Genomic DNA, 25,316 nt, shown 5'->3' with positions numbered 1-25,316 from the left:
AAAATCAAGAGTCATCCTTAACCAACTGAGCCATCCAGGTGGCCGAAGAAGTTACTTTTAATGACTAGAATACAAAACTTTGAGAGACTGAAAACACATCAAGAAGCAGCACTTGGTAAACTTAGGGGTGCCTGGGTGGCTTAGTTGGTTAAGTATCTGACTCTTAATTTTGGCTCAGATCATGATCTCAGGGTCATGAGATCGAGCCCTGTGCCAGGCTCCATGCTGAGAGTGGAGCCTGCTTGAGATTCTCTCTCTCCCTTTCCCTCTTCCCATCCCCTGCTCACTTTCATGCCCCCCCCCCACCCTCTCTCTCAAAACAAAACAACAACAAAAAAAGAATGGTGCACCTGAGTGGCTCTGTTGGTTAAGCCTCTAACTCTTGATTTCGGCTCAGGTCATGATCTCATGGTGCATGAGATCGAGTCCCGTGTCGGGCTCTGCACTGCTGGTATGTAGCCTGCTTGGGATTTTCTCTCCCCCTAGCTCTCTGCCCCTCCCCCACTTCTCTCTAAATAAATAAATAAATAAATAAATAAATAAATAAATAAATAAACTTTAAAAAAAAAGGATAATTTAATCTACCTATTTTTATATAGTATTTTATAGTTTTTTTATATACACATACAACATCATATTTCACATGTTATACTATTTTAAAATCCTTTACTTAATTCTGCATTTAAGATAGTATGTCATGATACTGACACACACAAAAAAAGTAGTTATATTTTCAAAATAAAAGCCCAGCATAGTTGCAGATACTATAGATAGAAGAAATAGAGGAGCAGTGGGCTGCAAGAACCAGTCTTCTCATATATTGACAAATTTATATACGTGGAGAAATATACAGCAAAATCTCCAGATGCTTTTCGTAAAACAGTGGCACAGTTTTAAAGCAGGCTACCAAAGGATGTTGTGAATCGGTGTGGGTGCTCAGAGGAGTAGCAAATTTAACACGGACAATTCAAGGGAAGGGCCTGAGGAATAGAAAGGCCAAAAGAAGACATTTCGATACAGCAATTAAGATGAAGTCAGTGAGCCAGGAAAATATTCAGTCCTCCGGGAAAGGGCTCATTGTCAATGTTAAGAGGACTTGCTCACAGGCATAGGGTTCTGTCCGTCTTTTTAATCATCCTTATTTCTAACTATCTGTAAACATGTTTCTAACTATAGATCTACTACTAGTTACCCAGCTAAAAAGCAATTCAATACCAATCACAAAAAATATATATATATATGTAACGCCATAATCAATAACAGAGGTTAAAGAAAAAAAAGGAAAACACTCACATATAGAAACACATACATATACACAGAGAAACATGCATTTATATTTCTGACATTGAGGTGACAGGATCTCATGAAATAGAAAAATCAAATTATTTTTTTCTTCTTGTACCTTATTTTTACATATTATTTCTTTCTCCTAATGTTTTACTTATCTAGATATTGCACATGACCGTATCAGCTAATTTACTACTTTCTGCTCATGTACTTGGATCTGAAATAATCAGAGTCAGGGGCGCCTGGGTGGCTCAGTCCGTTGGGAGATCAACTTCAGCTCAGGTGATGATCCCACCATCTGTAAGTTTGAGCCCCACTGACAGCTCAAAGCGTGGAGGCTGCTTCGGTTTCTGTGTCTCTTTCTCTTTCTGCCCCTCCCCTGCTTGCTTTCTCTCTCTCTCTCTCTCTCTCTCTCTCTCTCTCTCTCTCTAAAAAGTAAATAAAAACATTTAAAAATTCTTTTGAAATAATCAGAAGCAGTCCTGGACATATAACATAGGTGAAGTGTCCCTCCCATTACCTTCAAAAAGGTTTCCTCCATATGACCAACTCCCTGCTATGTCTCCCTCTAGATTTTAGAACTGTTTCAGCTGAGAGAATTCACAAGGTCCCAGACAAACCAGCCTGCTGGGGACTAGTTGTGGCTTTCATTTCCTCAAACACCTATTATCTAGTAGATGGTAAATGATTTCAACCAGTGAATACAAATTAAACAAATTATCCCTGCTACTAAAGCCCGTTCCTGATTTGTTACCACAGCAAAAGATTATGATGATTTATTCTTTCAAGTTACGGAAACTTTATCGACAAAGTATCTGGTAGGAAATTAGGTTGAAAATGCAAAGGTGGGGGGGGGCGCCTGGGTGGCGCAGTCGGTTAAGCATCCGACTTCAGCCAGGTCACGATCTCGCGGTCCGGGAGTTCGAGCCCCGCGTCAGGCCCTGGGCTGATGGCTCAGAGCCTGGAGCCTGTTTCCGATTCTGTGTCTCCCTCTCTCTCTGCCCCTCCCCCATTCATGCTCTGTCTCTCTCTGTCCTAAAAATAAATAAACGTTGGAAAATGCAAAGGTGGGGAAAAAATTAACTCAAACTTTGATTTCAAAATCATAAGAACTTCAGTGACAGGAACTAGTATCAACATGAGCCTCAGCCCTTTCTGAGATAAGAGCTCTATGCTATAACATTTCCTGTTTTTCTTTTCACTTAAAAAATTAATTTACATTCTTCATGATTCACTTTATTATACCTTGCTGTAGTTTTCTGTTCTGAGCCTTCATTTGGGGACATTGATAGCTTTCATGGTTGACTGAGAAGGAAACAAGGATGTAGTTCAAAAATTCTCATATGTGATTTCTTCTAATAATCCAGATAAGATCCACTGAGTTCCTTAGCTGAGGGTAAATACACATTTCTATAAGATGTTTGTTTTTAAAAGGAAACAATGTTTATATAGTTAACTGTGTTACTCAAATAAAAAAATGAGATAAAGTGGAAAATTAGTTCAAATCCTCTGACTCAGAGCACACTAGGGTTTATGTGCAGTTAAGATATACACATGAGAACACAGAACACTCCTCTCAGTAAAATACATCTCACATGCATTGTTAAAAAAAAGAAAAAAAAGTAGTGCCTCTGAGTGAAAAATGTAATTGGAAACTTTGAAAAACTTTTAGTCCAACTCTTAAAATGCCACATCAAAATGTTAAATGTCCTAACAGACACTGATGATATTATTTTCTACAAATATGCAAGTAACTCTCGCCTTGAGCCACGATGACGGTACCATGCATAACCACTGTGTATTCTAACTTCAAATTTCCAAAGCCACAGACAATTATACTGTGAATGCTAAGCAATATTCACAATAACTAGGCTGAGAGAACGGGAAAACACCGAGATGAAAGAATAAGATGTGGGAGTTTATAGTTGCTTCCCAGGGCTTTCCATTGGTTTTCACTGTGGCAGAGGCTGTTTGACTTTTCGATTTTAAGATTCAGGGGCTATGATTCATATTAGCATCAACTGGTTTAAATTTATGATTCCAAAACTATGTGCCAAGGCACCCCGGAGCACTACAGTGAACTCCCCCGGGTGCCGTCAGATATTTGGAAATTTCAAGGTAAACACAACATCTGACATCTGTCAGACACTACGCAAACCACTACATGAGGTATTTCGCTGTTTTGACATTAGAGAGTGCAACATTCCTTTCAAGGATGTCATAGCTGGGTGAAGCTGGGTTTCCAGAAGGTCATGTGATCAAAAAGCAAGTGCCTCCTCAAAATCCATGTGGAACAGGGAATGAAGTTGGCAGCATTGTTTCCAAGGTTTAAGAAGTTGTGTACATACGCACCCAATATGCGCGCATGCGCGCACACACACACACACACACACACACACACACACACACTAAGTTATTTATGAATGAAATAAAAATATTAATTTTAATTTTTGTTTCAATTTAGGTTATCAGGACATAAATAACTTCCTAAGTTGTTTGGCCATAACTAATATGTTATTTGGCTGCAACTATTTACTAAACAGAATTCTTGGTTTTTGTGTGTTGGCCTAGTGGTGCCTTAAAAATATTACTGAGCTGCTAAAGATACCACAAACTGAAAAATTCTGGAAACTTCTAAATGCTTTTCTAGAAAATTAAGAAAATGCAGTGCTTCAAGTAAGATCACCCACCAAATCATTCCTGAAGAAAAATCTGTGTATGCCATATACTAATCAATTTACCACTTGAATCTTGAAGCTTCATTCTGATACCTCCTTTACTCGTCCACATTTTCCAGCTTTTGTTAGACTTAGAGCCAAAAGATTATGGTCATTGAAGCTTTTCTATATTGCTGTTTTCTGAGTTTATGTCTGAGTTCACTAGTAGGTAGAAGCCTGGTCTAACAATGTCCTCATTGTAGCACCACAATTAAGCCCTGCTGGAAAGAGTCCAAAGCTGACTTTCTTCACACCGACTTTCCTCAGTGGTAATCGTGTTATTTTGTGTTTCCTGAGAATTCCTTTCATTGTAAAGGTGGGATAAACAAAGTAACATTTCAAAATATGTTTAGGAACATATTTGTTCCTAAAGTTTTAAAAACAATTTAACCCAGTTATAATAAAAAAAAAGTTAAATATCACCTTGAACTTTCTTCAAATGATAAACAATATAAATGAAATAGCAATGTTACCTGCAACAAAGAAATACACACACACACACACACACACACACACCCATGGAATTAGAGAGATGATCTGATATTACTGAGAATAAAAAACAAATAAGCTACATAAAAAAGGAAATTGCCACAGAAATCCTGTATAAACATTGAATAGAGGAAATAAATTATCTGTGAAGTTTGTTGATTTTCTCATTCCTTCTTTTCGTCCTGCATAGTCTGTCTTCTTTCCTTACTTTGGAAATCTTCAATAAAACCAGGTAAACTTCCCCACATTTATGCATATTGCACTACTAGGCATTTATCCAAGGGATACAGGTGTGCTGTTTTGAAGGGACACATGCACCCCAATATTTATAGTAGCACTATCAACAATAGCCGAAGTATGGAAAGAGCCTAAATGTCCATTGATGGATGAATGGATAAAGAAAATGTGGTATGTATACACAATGGAGTATTACTCAGCAATCAAAAATAATGAAATCTTGCCATTTGCAACTACGTGGATGGAACTGGAGGGTATTATGCTAAGTGAAATGAGTCAGTCAGAAAAAGACAAAAATCATATGACTTCACTCCTATGAGGACTTTAAGAGACAAAACAGATGAACATAAGGGAAGGGAAACAAAAATAATATAAAAACAGGGAGGGGGACAAAACAGAAGAGACTCATAAATATGGAGAATAAACTGAGGGTTGCTGGAGGGGTTGTGGGAGGCAGCATAGGCTAAATTGGTAAGGGGCATTAAGGAATCTACTCCTGAAATCATTGCTTTACTATATGCTAACTAATTTGGATGTAAATTTAAAAAAAATAAAAAATAAAGTTATAAAAAAAACAGGTAAACTTCCCCACATTTTTGCATATATAAAAAATTCCTATAAATCCTTTCTAATTCCAAGTTAAAACAAAACAAAGCAAAAACACAGGTAAATAACAACAGTGTGACATTCTTACCAGAAATAGATTATGTTCAAAATCAGTTCCAAAAACTATATAGTTCCTCATCAGAAGGCTTAATAATTAGACAAGAATATATTTCAATACTAGTTAAAATTGAACTTCACAACAGATTTGTGTGTACATGTGATGACCACACAGGTATGCAGTTTTTAATTTAATTATTATAGTTTGTCTGAATACAATTCTCCTACATCCTCAAAGCATCTCACATAATGCTTTTTGCATTAATAATCTATATTCAGTTTATTATATTGAATTCAAGGTTCTAGGACATCTTAAGCTTTTATACTAGACTTTTCCTAAAAGATATTAAATAAGTTTTAATTCATATTGTAAAGTCATAAATCTTAGACCCTCTCTAAAAAGAATGAAAAGTTTTCTGAACTTACTTCAATAAAAATAATGAAAAAGCTCACAAAACTAATTTGAAAAAAAAACAAAAAACTCTTACAAATATGGTATATGCCCTGAGTGCTTTTCTTTACTTCTAATTATATCAAATGTTCATTATCGTATGTATACTGTGGCCCGATAATAAAATATAGGAAAATGTCATCATTGTACAATTTTTTTGCTTCCCTCTGATTTATTAACCATTTATCATCATTGTGATCTCTTTGTTTTGTTTTCATGTTTTGTTTTACACCTATACCTAGTTGTAGGAAAGCATTTGTTTATCCAAAGAAAGTGCTTTTTGATCTTAGGTTTTGATTATTTCAACTACCTGTTGGACAATTTTTATTGAAATGTGCAAATAAGTAATGACTGAATTGACCTCCTACTCATTATTTGGTTGAGCCAAAGTGGTATATGAAAGGATCAGTGTTAACCATATGCAAGTCAAAGAGATTTCAATATATGCAACTAAATTTGATCTCGGGTAAAAAAAAAAATAAAATAAAGGATTTGGCAGGTGAAAGACATCCCTGCTCTTGCCCCAAAAGGAATTAGTTTATAGCATGAGGACAGCATAAACCTATGTCGGGGTTGTGGAGCAGACAAGTTGGCAAAGATGAAAATGATCTCAGGCAGACTGAGTGTAAAAGGTTAATTATATCTTATAGTCAAAGAAAACTAAGAGCTGTTGATGATGCTTGGAAAACAGTGAAACAACAGAATATTAACAGTGTATGATGGCTAGTAATAATTTACTAACAGGAGTATTGCTTCTATGATGTAAGCAGTGTAACAATGTATTACTATCATGAGATAGTAGAAAGCGCTTGGAAGGGTTGTCAGTCTTTTGCTCTCCTTCCTACGAAAATCAAAGTCAAGCAGTCTCAGAAATCGGGACAACTTGCAATTGTTCATATTGAGCAAATGTCAGAAAGCCATGGCTGCTAATTCTGAGGGAGCTAAGTAACTATTTACAGGTCATTTCTAACCTAGTGACAACATTAGGCATCATAATGAGTTCACACTGTATTTGTTTCAGTGAAACACAGCAGTAAAGTTATATAGCAGAGACCCAAACATCATTTGTAATCCAATATGGTTTTGAACTGATCATGTCTATAAAAAATATTGCAAGAGGTATGGACACGGATTAGCCAAAGACTGCTGGCCTTGATAAACTATCACGTAAGACTGCTCTCCTTCCGTCACCTCAGTCCAAAGAGATGGCTGCCTGGCTCCTGTTAGCACACAGTGCCTCCCGCTTGCTTCTGACTGCCTGGCCCCCAGGCTGGGATCTCCCCTGCGCCTGCTGAACTGAGATATTCTCGGACATTATCGACATGAGAGAATTTCTAAATTCCAAACTCTCTCCATGCCCCATTTCCTTAAGACTGTCTAGGATATACATTAATTAAAGCTCAGATAGTAATAACTCGTAAGGGTTAATACTTACCTTTTAACCAGACAGTTTATTTATTTTTGAAAAGGTGGAACAAAACCTGAAAGAAGAGAGGGGGATAGGTAGGGAGGTACACCCTTGGTATCCCATCAAACCTCACACAAATACCACCGTGCGGGGGGTCTGCCACTTGCTCTGTGCCAAGGCTGACCAGACTTTTACTTATTAACACTTCAGAAATGAGCTTGTATGAAATGCACTTGCCTAGTTTATCCGTGCTTTTTATTGCAAATGAAGTAATGGTCAATGTGACAATGATTTGAAATACAGTAGGACCGACTGTTTCCTTGTTAATAGGGAACTAGAAAGGCAGTATAAAGTGTACTTTGTAAATGTACCAGAGAGAACCATAAAACTGAATAAGCCCATTGACGAGAATACAATACAAGGTGATAACTTTAGGTTAGCCCTAAATAATAGACAACCATAAAAAATAATTAGGTTTAAACACATAATCTAGAGAAAAGACTAAAAATCTTTTTCCGAAAAAAAAAAAAAAGCATTAATCTAAAGGGAATTTGGCTAAGGTTTAGATTTGCTTAAAAAATATACTTCTCATTTTAAAATATGGCATAGCTTGTCTTTCTACTTATAAGGAATTATGTCATGTTATTATTGGCATTTCCCTTCACGTTTTATCATGCTGATTACTTTAAAATGATGTAATAGTCTTTCTTATTTTGCAAGTGTTTTTCCAAAATTTTATAATAAAAACTGTCAAATATACATAACAGAAAAGTATACAACAAACATCCATATCCTGATACCTCGACTCCATAAGTAAAGTTTTCTATATTCACCTTAATGCATATCTATCCATCCTACCAAGCCATCTGTTTTTTTTAATGTTTTTCAAAGTAAGGTGAAGATTACCAGTACATTTCACCCATAAACACTTTAGCATGACATACTTTTATTTTCCCTTGTAATTTAAAAATATGTTGCTAAGAGATAATGATAATGATGCCTTGCTGTGTGCCATATCACTAGGAGGCTAGTTAACTTGTCCATTAGAGCTTAGTGCTTATGAGGCTATGGTCTTAGTTTTAATCTCCCTAATGGGTCAATTAGTTATTTTCCATGGGTACATATTAAATCTCTAATCACACTTAGTCAAAGTGAAATTTAATGTATTTTCAACATTTTTTTTTTTTTTTTTTTTGGGACAGAGAGAGACAGAGCATGAACGGGGGAGGGGCAGAGAGAGAGGGAGACACAGAATCGGAAACAGGCTCCAGGCTCCGAGCCATCAGCCCAGAGCCTGACGCGGGGCTCAAACTCGCGAACCGCGAGATCGTGACCTGGCTGAAGTCGGACGCTTAACCGACTGCGCCACCAAGGCGCCCCTAATGTATTTTCAACAAGGAAGTAACATGGAAGAGTACACAGATCTTTAGTTACAGGCAAATCTGTGAGCAGCCCCTAGTGATGATGTTAATTAACATATTTTGCGAATGATTCATTTGTATATTCAGTGACTGTGAAACATTTATTATTTGAAAAAGTATAATAAAATAATTATGGCTTATTTACCTTCAAGGTACATCATAGTTACAGATATGAATGCTTTATTTTAGATATTTATTTCTAATGCAGGCTAGCTCTTCAAAAGAATGCAAATTATTGGAGTCTAATATTCCCATAGTGATTTTTGCATCTATCATAGAACAATGAGTAAACAGTCCTTGATTCATCATTAAAAAACAGAGGCACCCTAATCAACAATTTGATGCTGAGCTGTTGAATATATGAATGAGCAGTGTAACTCATCACACGTATACAATTCCGTTTATTTTACCTGATGTGCCTTTAAATCCAAATTTATCTAGATTTATATATATATATATATATATACATACATATATATGTATGTATATATATACGTATGTATATATGTATGTATGTATACGTATATGTGTGTGTGTGTGTGTGTGTGTATATATATATATATACACGCTTAGAAATGCTACATGTGTACAGAATAAGGCATTAAGATATTTACATTTCATATTATGCCATAAGATAAGTAATTCTTAAGATAATAAGCAGCCTCCAACTTCTACGTATTTCATGGAATGCTGGGGCTGGTTCAACAAATAAGTGAATTTTCAAGAGTACATTTCATAATGGTCTCTGGAGAAAAACAAGTCTCTCTTCAAAACTTAGGATCTTGATGAATTCTAATTCGATGTGGAAAAATTTTCAGATGCTTACCCATTTAGGAGCAAACTCCATCCCCTGATGTGTCATTTACATGTCCCTCCAAAGTTACTGCCTACCTGTCATCCATATTCATTCAGTATAAAGAATACATATAAAAATATAGCAAGCAAAGGTTAAGAAATTGACATTTCTTTATGAAAAGAACCAACCCGTCTACCAAGAAAAATCATTAGCATAAGACATTGTAAAAAGAAAATAGTTGTGCCATGTGAATGTCTCACAGACTACAAAACTTTCATGGAAATTCCCACAGGAAACCTACCACATAAAGCAATGGTTCTAACACATTTTGTTTGGAATAATGATGCCATTAACACTTAGCACTACAGTTCCCAAATGGAAGTCAGTTTGTGTAATGGTTTACTCTTTATAAAGATAAACACAGTAAGTCACTGTGCAGAGAGGTTGACATGCTTCAGGAATAAACACCACTTTAAACATACACAAAATCTCACGATCCCTGACACAAACCTACTGTTTTAGTCAGTTAAAAAAAAAAATCTGAGTTTTAATTCTGTTTTTTCATTTTATAAAAATAAAGATTATTCATTTAAAAAAAATGTTTGTTTATTTATTTATTTTGAGGGAGAGCGAGCGAGCGAGCAAGCAGGGGAGGGGCAGAGAGAGAGAGGGAGAGAGAGCCCTGACGCAGGGCTCAAACCCACGAACCATGAGATCATGACCTGAGCCGAAATCAAGAATTGGACCCTCAACCGACTTAGCCACCCAGATGCCCCTAAAGATTGTTTCTTAGAAGCCTGGAGGTATAGAGAAAGTCAATACTAAACATATGACCATAAATAAATAATAATATCAAACAAGGTAACGATTTTGATGTTAATGTTAATATACTGATGCAGGTTAAATGAAAATAACTTGAATGGAAGATTAATACCTTCAGAGTATTAACAGAAAGATTTTTAGTTTATTTCCCCAAGTGAGACGAAGTTCCTAAAAATAGGTTATACAAATATATAAATAAGTTAACAATTTGTATCCCTAAACAGATCTCCACTATATAGTTCATGGATCTTTCCACCACCATTTGACCCTTGCCCCAAACCTTACGTATATTATCTAAAGTACTCACTCTGATATTCTGATATCTGGGTCTTTTGCACTGTGATTCAAGATGATCTGCCATTTATTTTTTTTTTTAATTTTTCTTTCGCGAGTCTTATAAGTCAATGAAAAGCATCAATTTACAGCTCTATGTGGATCACCATGACTTGGGAAATCAAACCAAACCAACAAACAACAGTATCTCTCCTGGCCAGGGGAGTCGTTCCTTCCCCAGCAATATGCTGCCCTCAACTTTTCACTTCAGTTGCAAAACACACCGGTTTGCCACATCTCCTCAGAAGTTTTTCTTTTCTCTTAAAAGCAAAAGCTCAGACTTCCTCAGTCTCTCACAGATTACTTTCACTTACTTCTTTCACCCATTCCCATCAACTGTGCCCATTTTGTCCACCTGCTTTGTTAATTACAGCACTCCTTCACTGCAGCCATTGGATTTTCCCTGGTTGACCTTAGTCTCCATTAATCCCCTTTGGCCACACTTTTTGGCTACCCTTTTTTTTCCTACTCACACTAGACCCTAAAGTTAACTTATTTTGACAACAACTGCTCTTTCAACTCAAAATTTTGTAACCAGTTATAAGACTATGAATCAACTGAGGGGATTGTAACCATTAGTTTTCCATACCGCCATCTCCAAATATTCTTTCCATTCCAACAGGCCACAGAAGGGTTTTCAGGAGTCTAGATTAACCATGAAAACATTCCAAGTGGTAAAACTCAATACAACCAATTTCAACCAGCCACTGATTTTAAAGCTAGCTCCCAAAGTCACAGTACCACACTCAAATTTTCTCCATACTTTAATCCTTATTGTCCTTATTATCTATCTAATTCCTGGACTATCACACATTTCCCAAGCTCATTTTCCAGCCTCCCTCACTTCATTTCTCCATTTGTATACAAACCATATTCATGCTCTGAAGGTGTTTTGATAAAATTCATTGGGTGGGCAATGAGAAGACTTTCACTGTTTAACTACTAACTTTTCAAGTGTTCAGTGTCCTTCCACAATGATCCAAAACTTGATTTGGGATTTATCTCTCACTATTCCTATAGGCTGTGAGTAAAATGCTATCTTGGTCTCACTTAATCATATTTTTGAACCATGGTCTTGCTATGTATGAAGACACAAGTGACAGAATGTATGTGATTGGATGTAGCTGCACAGTAATCTCTGTGAGAGCAGATCAAGAATACAGGTGCTGCATTCTCTCCCTCACACTAATCTGCAGATGATAGGACTTCAGTAACCATCACATGACTGGAGGAAAGAAGGGGAAAAGGCAGGAAAGAATGAAGTGAAGGGAGGAAGGAAGGAAGGAAGGAAGGAAGGAAGGAAGGAAGGAAGGAAAGAAAGAAAGAAAGAAAGAAAGAAAGAAAGAAAGAAAGAAAGAAAGAAAGAAAGAAAATTCGAATTTTAAAAACACAAGCCATCATTTATATTATAACTGTTCCAGAGATACCATACCTATCAAGTATTTCCCCAAAATATATAATTTATGGATAAAAAAACTGAATTGAATGCTATTTTATTAAGTTGCAAAGACTAGTGTTAAAAAATAACTCATAGCTCTATTCTCTGATCAACTGTGATAAAATTAAATTTTCAAGACTAACAGATTAATGCCAAACCACTTATCAATTTGCTTTCAAAAAAAACAAAAAAAGTAAGACATTAGATAAACAGAAGGGAATAAGTGTATCCTTTCTCAAGGATGTGTGAAAGAAGCTGATGTGTTTTTTTAATTTTTTTTAATTTAATGTTTATCTATTTTGAGAGAGAGAGAGAGAGAGCAGAGCAGCAGAGGGGCAGGGAGAGAGGGAGACACACAATCTGAAGCAGGCTCCAGGCTCTGAGCTGTCAGCACAGGGACTGATGCGGGGCTCAAAGTCACGAACCATGAGATCATGATCTGAGCCGAGGTCGGACGCTTAACCGACTGAACCACCCAGGTGTCCCAAGAAGTTGATGTATTTAAGAGATGGATGCATATGTGGTCAGAGTGGCAGAGGTGGCTATTAAGCATGAGCATGAAATTGTGGGACCGGAAAGATGCTGGGTTAGAATCAAGAAAAAGAGAGAAAGAGGGAAATAAACAGATGAATTAGATCATAAGTCAGGCGGGAGGAGTACAATAAAAACTGTAAGAACCAACAGAGACAGAGTTATAGTGAGAGCTCCAGAGCAAGAAAATGCGGGAGAGAGATTGAGATTTCACTCTGGAAAAACGCTTAGCGAGGAGGGAGTTACAGGACAAGAGGGGAGATGCAGCTTGCTGACTTTGCCTGTAGAGACAGGCATGGTCTCTGTAATGAGTACCTCAGGGAATAAAAAGGCATCATAGCAGCACTGGAGGCCACAGCACCCTCTTAGACAGGACTGGTGGGATTGCACCTGGTGTTCAGACTCAGGGACCTCATTATCCAAAAGGTGAAGAGAAGCTGGAAGGAGTTCAGAGACATGATGGAAGAATGATTAAGATGTGGAGAAAAATGATTTACGATGCAAGATTAAAGCACTAAACAAGCAGTAAGTTTGGCTGAGCCACAAGTTGATGGGCAAAGGAGCTATCTATAAACAGACAAAAGACATAAATAACCTAGAGGAAAAACATTATTACGGAACCTGGTACCAGGAGGAGCGGTTTATGGAGAACAATTGTAATAAGGCAGAAAAGAAGACAACCCTAAGTTACGAAGGGAAGCATAAACATACAATAGATAAATCTGCTTGCCTGATAATGGAACAGGGCACTATCCTGGGAAATAGCTGATATCGGTCTGTATGTACAAGATACAACCAACTGGACCACACAGATGTTACCACGATTCTAGAAGACACAATCAACAGAATAAAGAAATATCAGAACCATACTAACAATTTGAGCTCGGTTCTCAAAATACTCAAAAATTTAGCTTCATCCTCTATAATTTGTTCCTACGATGGCCTTATTAATTAATGACTTGAAATGTAAAGTAATTGAGCAGCTTCTAGAAAGGAATAAAATGGGGTAAGTCCTTTACTGCTGCTTCCAGTTAGTCTATGTGTTGGTTTGCAATATGGTCTTTTTAAAGATTAAAACATAAATGAATCACTTATATAATTAGACACGTGGGCAGATATAAAACCTTGAAATCATCATCCCTGTGGGAGTGAGACAGCTCCTCACAGAAGGAAACAGAGGATTCCCAGGTGGAACTTCATCCATAATACCACACACTGCTGCATGCCCGTGGAGACCATCTGTGTCTTCCCTATGAATCACACCGGGATACCCATCCTATCACAAGTTTCTTTTATTAAATAAAATCAATGGTGGGCACCTGGGTGGCTCAGTTGGTTAAGCATCCGACTTCACCTTAGGTCATGATCTCGTGGTCCATGAGTTTGAGCCCCGTGTCGGACTCTGTGCTGACAGCTCAAAGCCTTGAACCTGCTTCAGATTCTGTGTCTCCCTCTCTCTCTCTGCCCCTCCCCTGCTCGCTCTCTGTCTCTCTGTCTCAAAAGAAATAAGCATTAAAAAAAATTTAAATAAAACCCATGGCACAGATTTCAAGATTTGAGGAAAACTCCTCATGCTCAATAGAAAACGGAATCAAATAAAATTCTGATACTGATGAGAGTCATATTTCCCATGTTTTCATCAAAATTTTTTACGTGCTTGACAACTTGAATCTCTGCGCTTTAAGAATCATCTGTACCTGTTGGATAGCAAATTCCAATTTGTAAAACACGTGTATGCTTCTTAGCCCATTTGAACCTCACCATTGAAGTTAGGTATTATTAATTCCCCACTTTATAAATAACAAAGCTGAGAAGACAAGTTACTCAGAAGCCAAAGTCAGGCTGACAAGAACCACCAGTAGCAAAGACCAGCATCTTCTGACTGCATGCCCTGTGATCTATCCACTACACTGTATTTCTTATATGATTCCTGCCCTCAATCACAGCCCATGTCGGGCTCCGTGTGGACCGTTCGGAACCTGGTTGGGATTTTCGGTCTCCCTCTCTTTCTCTGCCCCTCCCCACTTGTGTTGTCTCTGTCTCTCTCAAAATAAATAAACTTTTAAAAAATTTATTTAAATAAATAAATAAATAAATAAATAAATAAATAAATAAATAAAACAAAACTTAGTAGCTCAAATTTCCAGAATGTGTAGCCATTTGTTTTTACAGAAGGGCATATCATAGTTGATTAAAATACAGCTCTTGCCACAGTGGAACAAGATGGTGGAAGGCTCAGGTATATTTCAGCATTTGGAACAAGAGGACATTCTGATGTGAAGTGGGGTGGAGAGAAAACAACGCGGCAGAGGTATACGAGGAGGGTGAGGCGCAACTTGAGGAAGAAGAATGTGGAAAAATAGTGGAAGCTCTGTCAAGTTTCCAGGAACTGAAAAACAAGCACATGCACAAAAAGAGACTTGGCAACTTCTTCCCAAATGCACCAAGGAGCAATCTGCAGAACAGAAGGTTCCAGTAGCCGAGAGGAAATACACTTAGCAGAGGCAAACATCATCTTGGAACCGGCTGAAAGGAAAATAACATTCAAAAAGCTCAGATTCCTTGGAAGACAGAAGTAAAGGAACTGGGTCAACTATGGAATGTCACAGGACAGAGGTTTAGAGGCTGAGGATATCCCAAGCAGTGAGCTAATGACCTGGAAAGGTCTGAGAGGCCAGGGACAGGAGAGGGAAAAGCAGTATATTCTAAAATGGTAATTTACATTTTGAAGGGAAGGGGAAAATTTCTAAAAGAAACATGCAGAAATTAAAATAGAGAAAGAACAAAGACAAAATTAGAAGACAGCCTTTGAAAGTGCCTAAGAAAGTAAGTTAATATTTGTGCATTTGAGAGCCTGAGCTCTGGAATCAAACCGCCTGGGTCTACATCCCATCTTTACCTCTTAGGAGGGAACTTGGGTGAGTTATTTAATCTCTTTGTGCCCCACGTTACTCACCTGCGAAAAGCAGAAAATAGTATTAGTCACTACACAGTAGAGTAATAATTCAGTTAGAAAATTCTTGCAAAGAACACAGTGCTTATGAGAGTAAACAGTAAAATAAAGCTAAACTTCAAAAATCATAAGTATTTAGAATAGTTGAAAATAAGAAATGAAATCTGAAAATTAAAAAAAAAAAACAAAAAAAAACAAAGGCTATCTATAAAAATGGTAAGCCTCACTGGAAAATAAATAAGAAAGAATCAAGTGTCCAACAGAAAGGAAATATAAAGAGAATGAGAAAGATGAAGATTAAGGCTACTCTTTTTGAATGTAATGAAAAAATGAGAGATGTTACTTAAAATTTATCTGATCCAAGGCAATTTACTATGAAAAATGTAAATTCATGGAAAATGGGCAATGCAGCCCCTTATTTCTGAAAGAACCAATTCAGAAATCCAGCTTCAATCATCCAGAGGCACCCTTCTTCTCATTCCCAAAATTGCCTTCAACTAGCCAAGTGTTTCAATCCTGATTCAAGTAAATAATCAAGCATTTCATGTTGGAACGCCCTTTCAAAAATACTAAAGAAAAGTAATTGTGCCTATCTTCCAAATATAAATTGAATTAAGTCATAGATGCTTGTTCTAACAAAGAAGTCTTAAGCTTTCACTATATTTACTTTTTAAATGGAACAATCAATAGAAACAATAACCAAATTTTTTGACTGCCCACTGTGTGTTAAAGCCAACATATTTCATTTCAAGCTCCTATAGGTAGATACTATTTTTAACCCAAATTAGCGTGAGAAAAAGTTGATATTCAGAGCAGCTAAACTAGCATTCCAGGTAATATAGTCCATCAGTAGTAGAGTGGATTTCAGTTAAGGTCTATCTAAAGTAAAATACTGCTCTTTTAACAATGTTTCTATATGAAAGTCATTCTTGAATAAATAACTTGAACTGAGCCAACACACCACATGATGCCAATCATCCCAGATTTAAAGTAGTTATTTAAACCAGTATTTTTTAAATGATTTTTAATTTTGGCCAAAAAAAAAAAAAAAAAAACCATGAAATTTACCATCATAGCCATTTTTAAGTGTATAATTCAGTAGCACTATGCATATCCACCTTGTTGCCCAAGAAATCTCCAGAACCTTTTCATCCTATAAAACTGAAACTCTTTACTGATTGAACAAGTCCCCATTTCTCCCTGCCCCTAATCCTTGAAACCACTATTTTTCTACATTGTATTTCTATGAGTCTGACTACCTTAGATACCTCATATAAAAGGAATCATATAGAATTTCTCTTTTTGGGACTAGATTATTTCACTTAGCATAATGCCTTCAGGGTTTATCCATGTTGTAACATGTAACAGGATTTCCTTTTTTTTTTTTTTTTTTTTTAAGGCTGAAGAGTTTTTCACTGCATATACATACCACATTTTGTTTGGCCATTTATTTTATTTTTTTTTTCAACGTTTTTTTTTTTATTTATTTTTGGGACAGAGAGAGACAGAGCATGAACGGGGGAGGGGCAGAGAGAGAGGGAGACACAGAATCGGAAACAGCCTCCAGGCTCCGAGCCATCAGCCCAGAGCCCGATGCGGGGCTCGAACTCACGGACCGCGAGATCGTGACCTGGCTGAGGTCGGACGCTTAACCGACTGCGCCACCCAGGCGCCCCTGTTTGGCCATTTATTATGAACAATGCTGCAGTGAACATGGATATGAAAATATCTCTTTGAGATCTTGTTTTCAAGTCTTTTGGACATATATCCAGAAGTGGAATTGCAGCATCATGTTGTAATTATATTTTCCTTTTTTTTTTTTTTTTTTTTTTATGGAAACTCCATACTGTTATCTTAAGCTGCTGACCATTTTACATTTCCATAAACAGTGCACAGGTTCCAATTTCTCCATACCCGCACCAACACTTGTTATTTTTTGTTGTTTGGATTGCAGCCATCTTAATGGGTATGAAGGGATAGCTCATTATGGTTTTGATTTGAATTTCTCTATTGATCAGTGATGTTGAGCATCTTCTCATATGCCTGTTAACCATTTTTCTATCTTGTTTGGAGAAATGTCTATTCCAGTCCTTTGCTCATTTTTTTCAATCAATTTATGACTTCTACTGTTGTTACTGAGTTATAGCAGTGCTTTATGTATTCTGAATGTTAACCCTTTTTCAGATATATGATTTGTAATTAGTCTCTCCCATTTCACAGGCAGCTTTTTCATCTGTTGTCTCCTTTGATGGACAGAAGTGTTTACGTTTGATATAAACAAAACCAGTATATTTTTACCCCAACCTGTGTCTATCTATCTAACTCTTGTGAATATGGGCAACCAAATTTCATGAAAACCAAGAAGATAGACAGAATTTTTGAACCATTTAGCTTTTAAAAAGTAATTGCAAGGGGAAAAAATGCCCTTAATCATTTTTAGTTCTCATAGTCTGAGCATGTCACCAAGCTGTATTTGATTTTCATGTTTAAAGATGCCTGGACTTTTTTCATACAACACAGCCTCTAAATATAAGCCAATTACTTCATCTGTTCTGAAGTGAAGAAAACAATGACTTGATCCAAAGTAGAAGGAAATTTCAGTGTTATATGTTGAGAGACTAAATGTCAGCCCTCAATCAATGTGGCATATAAACTCTGTAGAGTACATTTAATATATTACTTTTGGAAATTTTCAGGATAATATTGATAGTATAAAATTTTAACTTTAAGTGCTGATTTTAGAATGCAGAACCTATGTAAGATTCAACTCTACTGTATTTTGTTTACATCTGGCCAATAAAATGTGGTCCTTTACTCAGGGAGATAACAATGTAATTTTAAAAAATGTATACAAACAGCTGTATTTTGAGCAGAATGTAAATGCTATAAAAGAAATAAATATAAATGAAATCGTTACAAAACCTTGTCTTGATTGAGATGGGAAGGGAATGGAGTGGAATCAATGACAATTCATAGTAGGGATGTCATTTAAGCTGGAATTTGAAAGTAAAATTTCAAGAGACACTTAAGATATGACAAAAGAAGAGAAGTGATGTCATAGTTTTATGTGGCTAAAATCCATGATCTAAGCTGCAAAGTCAGATTACAGCCAAAGGCATTTAGACTGGATTCTGTTATCACTTAGGGCATGGATTAAATGACAACAGTGGCATCTGAGAATGGTTGATAATGAGGGGATCACATTATCAGGAGAAAACCACGCCTTGCCCAGAATGGTTTCATTTCTTGTGGTTTTTCAGTAACTTGATACATATATACATCAATACCTAAAAATTCACTTATTAAGTCCACTTCAGGTCACTCTCTTTAAACAAAACAAGAGCCTCAACCATTCCTGATCCCTCTCATGTAAAATAGGAACAAATGTGTGATGTAGGAATTGCAAATTATGAAGAGAATACGTGCTTGAAAAGAAATATGTAGAGATACATAGAGATATATGGATATATGTCAAAGGAAAATCCTAACTGGTTCACAACTAAAAAAAATGTATTATCTCCATAACATAAAATTATATAAATACATATTCAAGCATATTACATGCTTCAGTAGTTTTTTTTTTTTTTAATTTAATGTTTATTTATTTTTGAGAGACAAAGACAGAGCGTTAACAGGGGAGGGGCAGAGAGACAGAGAGGCACAGAATCCAAAGCAGGCTCCAGGTTCTGAGCTGTCAGCACAGAGCCCAATGTGGAGCTCAAACTCACGAACCATAAGATCAAGACCTGAGCCAAAGCCGGACACCTAACCGACTAAGTCATCCTGGTTCCCCCACTTCGGTCGTTTTTAATCAACAGAGGAAGGTGCCAAGAAAATGATTAACAACATAAGAGAATTTAATAACCATGAATATCTAATTTGGTTCAAATGGGTTTGCTTTCACTTTAATCCAATGCAAGATTTCATATACATAGTTATACACATACACACCTATATATACACACCTAATGCTTAATGTTTTAGTTTTGCTTAAATTATATATTTTTCTGAAAGACCTTGATGTTGCAAAATACAGTGTTTTTACCCAAGATAAAGGTTTTAGAATGCAACATCCTAAATTTGTTAGGGTTTAGGATTAAATGAGAACAGAAATATGAGTTAGGAGACTATTAAAATAATTCAGGCAAAAGATCATGAAGGTTTGAATCATGATGTTGGCAGTGAGAATGGAAAGGAGGGAAATTTTTAAAAAATCTTGATGAACTAAGTGGAAATAGAGAGCAGGGGAAAGTGATCATAATAGCAGCTAGCACTTATGCAGGGATAACTAAAGAACAGACATTATCCTAAACTGTGAATCCACTGACTTATTTAATCCCCACAGTAAACCTATTAAATACTCTCATTACCCTATTTTATAGATGTGGAAACTAAGAGGGCTAAAATAAGGTGTCCTAAGCTATAAGCCAATAAATGACAGTCAGGATGGGAACACAGGCTGACTAAACCCAAAACACATGTTCTACATTACCTCAGAGATGCCTATTGTATGAAATTCAGATTATTTATTGTGGTAAATAAATGGGATTTATTTATTTGTGGTACAGAAACAAAGAGGTTAAGAAGTTTGGTAAAGAAAACAAAATATTAAAAATTCGTGTTTTATTTTACACATTTGTGTTTGAAGGCCAGAAAGATATGTAGATTAGAAAAAAAAAAGACAAGGAGGTTTTGTACAAGAGGATAAAACAGATTATGACCAAAGCAACTGATCGTACCACTGTCTGATGAATGGTGTACAGGTGCTGTGAACTTGAGGATAAATTATCAAATTTTCCAAAGTTGGATGAAAAATGTCCTGAAATCAACACAAATGAATTGGCTCTAGGGAAATATCTACCAACCGTGGCTGGTGAAGCAGAAGTATTTCATTAGATACAGGTAAATAGAAACCACCATGGAGAAGGTAGAGCACAAACAAGATTATGCATCATTACGTAGGAAACGACATCAACCACATCAAGGCACGAGATGTTACAATAGGCTTTTTTTTTTTTTTTTTTTTTTTTTTTTTTTGTAGCTTAAAAAGCCTGATCTAGAGATCTAGGCTGGATACATGGACAAGTGAGACCAAGAGTGCCTGGAAATATGGAGGGCAGTCAAGGGTGGAGATGTTCTAAAGGAGACACAAATAATTTCAGTCAGGGTGAAGAAAAGAAATAAATGAGCTAGAATAGGAGTTTCAATAATTAAAAGTTTTCACCTTTAGAAGATAGCGAACTTTCCCATGAAGGTGACACTATTGTTGGAGATCCATTTGTTTATATTTTAGTGAGAATATGATTATTTCCGCCTAAAATTCCCTAGATTTGTTTTTATGCTACCATAGAAATACCCTCAGGAAGAGTTATTAGTATTTGAGCTCTACCTGTATAGAGATACAATCAAAAGACCAATACATATAAGAAGGAAGAATGTATTTTCACATCTATTCACCAGTTAAAAAAAAACAAAGCAAAACAAAACAAAAAAACCCAAACATATAAAACCGGGAATTATCATTCCAGGAAGGTTGGAATTTCCCTCTACAGGAAAATATCCACAACTGAAAGATGAAATGCAATAAATAAATACATGATTAAGAGAAAAATAAGACTGCACATCTGCTTCCTGGTAGAATTATGATGAATACATTGGGAAATGTTGCTTTTGGTTTCTATTATTAAAGGTGACCACATCAAGAAAGCATGAGATTGTGTAAAAATGTTATCTTTCTTTGTTCACACCCAGATGATAAATGGCAAGTAGCAACACTTTAGGTAAGTCTACACCTCCTACAAAGAGCTATAAACAACAAACCAACAGCCGCACTGCGTCATGTTAACATGAGTATATCGGATGAGGACATTTATTTTGGATTAAAGTCTATACTACAGTTGAACAGTTTAACATCATTTTGTACCAGAGCTTCTTATTTTAAAAAAAATGTGGAAAGGGATGCATGTCTGCCCACATAATCTACCCATTACTAATCTATCCATTAGCATTTTGGGGTGGGGGACATCAGACCCACACCAGACCCAGAGGGAGCTTCATCCTTTCTACAAGCTACTCAGAACCAATTGTACAGGAAATGACCAACAGCAAATATTATACAACTTCTAACAATGTTTAAGTATGATTTTTTTTTTTTTTAAATAGCGGAGCAACTACTAAAAGCCTCTCATATGATTTATAGAATGTGCATGGTGTGAAATGCCTTCAAATTAAATCTAACTCTCATTTAGGTTTCTTGAATGATGAAGTTACCCTAAAACTGATAGGTAACAACAACTTAAGTCGAGGGTAAGCTCAGAAAGAAAAAGAAAGCAAATCAAAAACTTTGTACTTTTTCAGGTTGTCTGGGAGAAACCTCCTGAATGTCCTAAACCAATAAGGGCATTGCAAGGGACACTTCAGACATTCATCCTGTAGAAGAATCATTCATTCACTTAATACTTACTGAGCGTCTGCTATATATTGATTAGCTATAGTGATAACATGGTGATTCAGGCCTATTCCAGCCCTCATCAAGCTTACATTATAATAGAGGACACAGACTAGAAAACAGGCAATTCCACGGGATGTTTTAAATGGGAGAAGAGAGTTTGATTCTGCACGTGCCTTCATGTTATTTAGCCTTGTCGTAAAGATGATATGAAACACTAAGATTGCCCTTGCTTGCCCCAGTGCCTTGATTCTTTTGTAATATTTTGAAAATTTATTTAATAAGTTCCCAAAACTTTATTAACACTTTGTGCCTATCATCTACCATGTTAGTCTTATATATACACAAACACATATAAAAGGCATTGTATGCATAATATAAAGTATATGTAATCACACAGAGTATAGGTAATACATAGGTAATCTCTTATATACTAAAGGATTAACATGTTGTATAATAGACATATATATATGTGTGTGTATATATATATATATATATATATATATATATATATGCACATTTATAGAGATTTTAGGGGAGGAAAAATAATTTTCCCTCTACCCTTCTTGGTTCTTGGCTAAGATTACCCTGTATATAAAATAATAAAAAGACAGATTAACAGAAAAACCAACATAAATTTAATAACTTGTATACCTCCTGTATACATGGGATATAGCCAGGAAAACTGTGTAACTCCCTAAATGGCCCAAGCCACCACCTTAAAAACTATCTCCATGTAAAGGTAAAAGAAACTGCTGCAGGGGGCAGTTAAGGGAGGTTACCAGGAAAAGCACAGGAAACAAGGGTATGGTCGTTATGCAGCTTTAAGTGCAAGCCTTCTCCACTGATAAGAGCTTCCAAGAGATTTAGTCATCCGCCTCTTCAAGAGGAGACAGGGAGGCACCTGTACAAATGGAGATGCCCCTTATAAAAATAAATTTCTCTTACAAAAGGATAACCTCTAGGTTTTCAGAGTTTCTCCTGAATCTGCCATCTCTTAAAAATAACCAGGTCAAGATAATCCTTACACCAAAGAGGCATATTTTGGGGTGAAATATTTTGCTTCCCTTCAAATATATGCATACATATGTATATCCAAGAGTGTGTATACACAAACATATAGATAGAAAATTCTATAATGTTAATAACAGGTACACACTTATAAGTATACTCCCCCCCCCTTTTTTTTCCTTTTAAGTAATGAAAAGTAGCTAGGGAGAGACCAGATCAAGGGCAGCTCTAAACCTTTGGAGGTCATAAGCAGGATAAGAGTCTTTGGTTATCGGATAAGAAAATATTTTGTTCTTTTGGAAATAGTCACCTTTACGGACTACTCATCATCACCTTGCTTAGGTCTAAATGTCAACAATTCTGGTAAAACACACTACATTTCTTTTCTAAATTATTTGTCGACATCTGGGGCACGTGGGTGGCTCAGTCAGTTAAGCGCCCAGCTCTTGACTTCGGCTCAGGTCATGATCCTCAAGGTCCTCCCTGAGTTTGAGCTCCGAATCGGGCTCTGCGCTGATGGAGCAGAGCCTGCTTGGGATTGTCTCTCTTTCTGTCTCTCTGCCCCTCTCCTGCTCACATGATCTCTCTCAAAAATAAATAAATAAAACTTTAAATTATTTGTCACTATCTGTAAGAAGTAGGATGCTTTCCCTGCTAGGAGTAAAGAGACTTCAGTTACACTCTCAGCTTGGTGGCTACTCAGTTGTACGTTTCCGAACGTGCTACAATTTTTCTTGCACACGTGGGCGGGGCTATTCCTCCGCAAACATTCAACATTGATCTTAGAATACAGAAGTTGTTCTTTCATGTTTAAGGAAGGAAGAACAAAAAGTAAAGAGGAAGGGGAGAATTCGCATTACTTCATCTTCAATCTTCTCTGTAAAATTAAGAAATTGGACTAGGCATTCTCTCAGGTTTTTTTTTTTTTTTTCCCCGAAATATCATGAGTGTATGAGACAAATGAGACAAAAATTATTTTACTATTTTATTATTGTTATTATTATTATTTTTTTAAATAGAGAGATTTCCAATTAAACATTCTGAGACTAACAGTTTATCAGGCTTACACTCTGATTATTTCCAAGGCTGGAATTAAAACAAACTAAATCGCACAAAAAACAAAACACAAACAAAATCCCTCAGGTACTAGTCCTGTTAAATAAGCTTTAACAAAATACACATGTTGAAAAAATAGCAAAATTCTGTACCGGATATGCACAAATACAATATATTTAGACTGTAATACAGAACTTTAGGAACGCTATTCTCTGAACACTAACAGGTTGTCTGTTACTCTCACAAAGCATTTTCTGTTGTTCACATTATTCTGAATGTAGGTAATCTAAAGTCAAAATAAACTGACAGGATAGTATGCTTGGCACATTTTCCTAGCTTATTAACTTAATGGTACATAAAGCTATAAAAACCTCATCCTCGTACCTAACATTTTTTAAATAAATAACTGCTGCTATCTGGTGAGAATTATTTTAGATTCCTTGATTAAAAGAGAATCAATCTAAGACTCCTTGATACTTTCCCACTAAAACAGAGAAAGAACAGCTGAAGTATAGAATTCCATTATTTAAACAAAATACTATTTTGCTGATGCTACATGTGACTTGGGATCTTATTTTTGGCTCTTATGATTCAACTCTGATTTTTGTTTTCAATTGTAATTACAAATCAACAAAGATTGATTTCTAAGCTACATGTCAAGGAGAACGAATATAAGATATGAACAAAGTCTCTACCCTAAGGAGCTGCTAGTTTGTAAGGTATATAAAATGTATCCAGGGGTACCTGGGTGGCTCAGTTGGTTGGGGGTCCAACTTCAGCTCAGGTCATCATCTCACGGTTCCTGAGTTCAAGCCCCACGTAGGACTCTGTGCTGACAGCTCAGAGCCTGGAGCCTGCTTCAGATTCTGTGTCTCCCTCTCTCTCTGTCCCATCCCCACTTCTGCTCACTCTCTGTCCCTCAAAAATGAATAAACGTTAAAAAAAAATTTTAGCGTATCCAGATAAATTAATTTTAAATTTAAGTAATTTGTTATAAAATGTGAATCTATGTGACAGAGAAAATAAGTTACTGAACTTATTTATGTTTTGTGAATTGTTACATTGATGAAGAAACAGATCTGAATTAGTTTTTGAAAATGGACAGGATGGGGCATCTGGGTAGCTCAGTCGGTTAAGCGTCTGACTTCGGCTCAGGTCATGATCTCTTGGTTTGTGAGTTCGAGCCCCGTGTCGAGAGCCTGGAGCCTGCTTTGGATTCTGTGTCTCCCTCTCTCTGCCCCTCCCCTGCTCATGC

At 36.3% G+C, this 25,316-nt stretch overlaps 1 protein-coding gene across 3 annotated transcripts in view; it reads right to left on the bottom strand.

Moving 5' to 3' along the window:
• The window catches only part of SEMA3D (semaphorin 3D), a 198,770-nt gene that overhangs the window by 154,378 nt on the left and 19,076 nt on the right, over window positions 1-25,316 (bottom strand). Inside the window, exons 1-2 of one of the 3 annotated variants that reach the window (XM_086696798.1) lie at window positions 15,493-15,700; window positions 13,324-13,419 (exon numbers count right to left, since the gene is read on the bottom strand). The exons of the other annotated variants lie outside the window; for them this stretch is intronic. The gene's annotated coding sequence lies outside the window, so the exon portion shown is untranslated. Of the gene's footprint in view, window positions 1-13,323; window positions 13,420-15,492; window positions 15,701-25,316 lie in introns of those variants that run through there. 3 annotated transcript variants of the gene reach the window in all.

Source organism: Puma concolor, chromosome A2, assembly GCF_028749965.1.
Source record: "Puma concolor isolate L17-30 chromosome A2, mPumCon1.1.hap2, whole genome shotgun sequence".
In the NCBI taxonomy this organism is placed as follows: Eukaryota; Metazoa; Chordata; class Mammalia; order Carnivora; family Felidae; genus Puma; species Puma concolor.
This window is presented reverse-complemented; position numbering and strand designations above follow the sequence as displayed.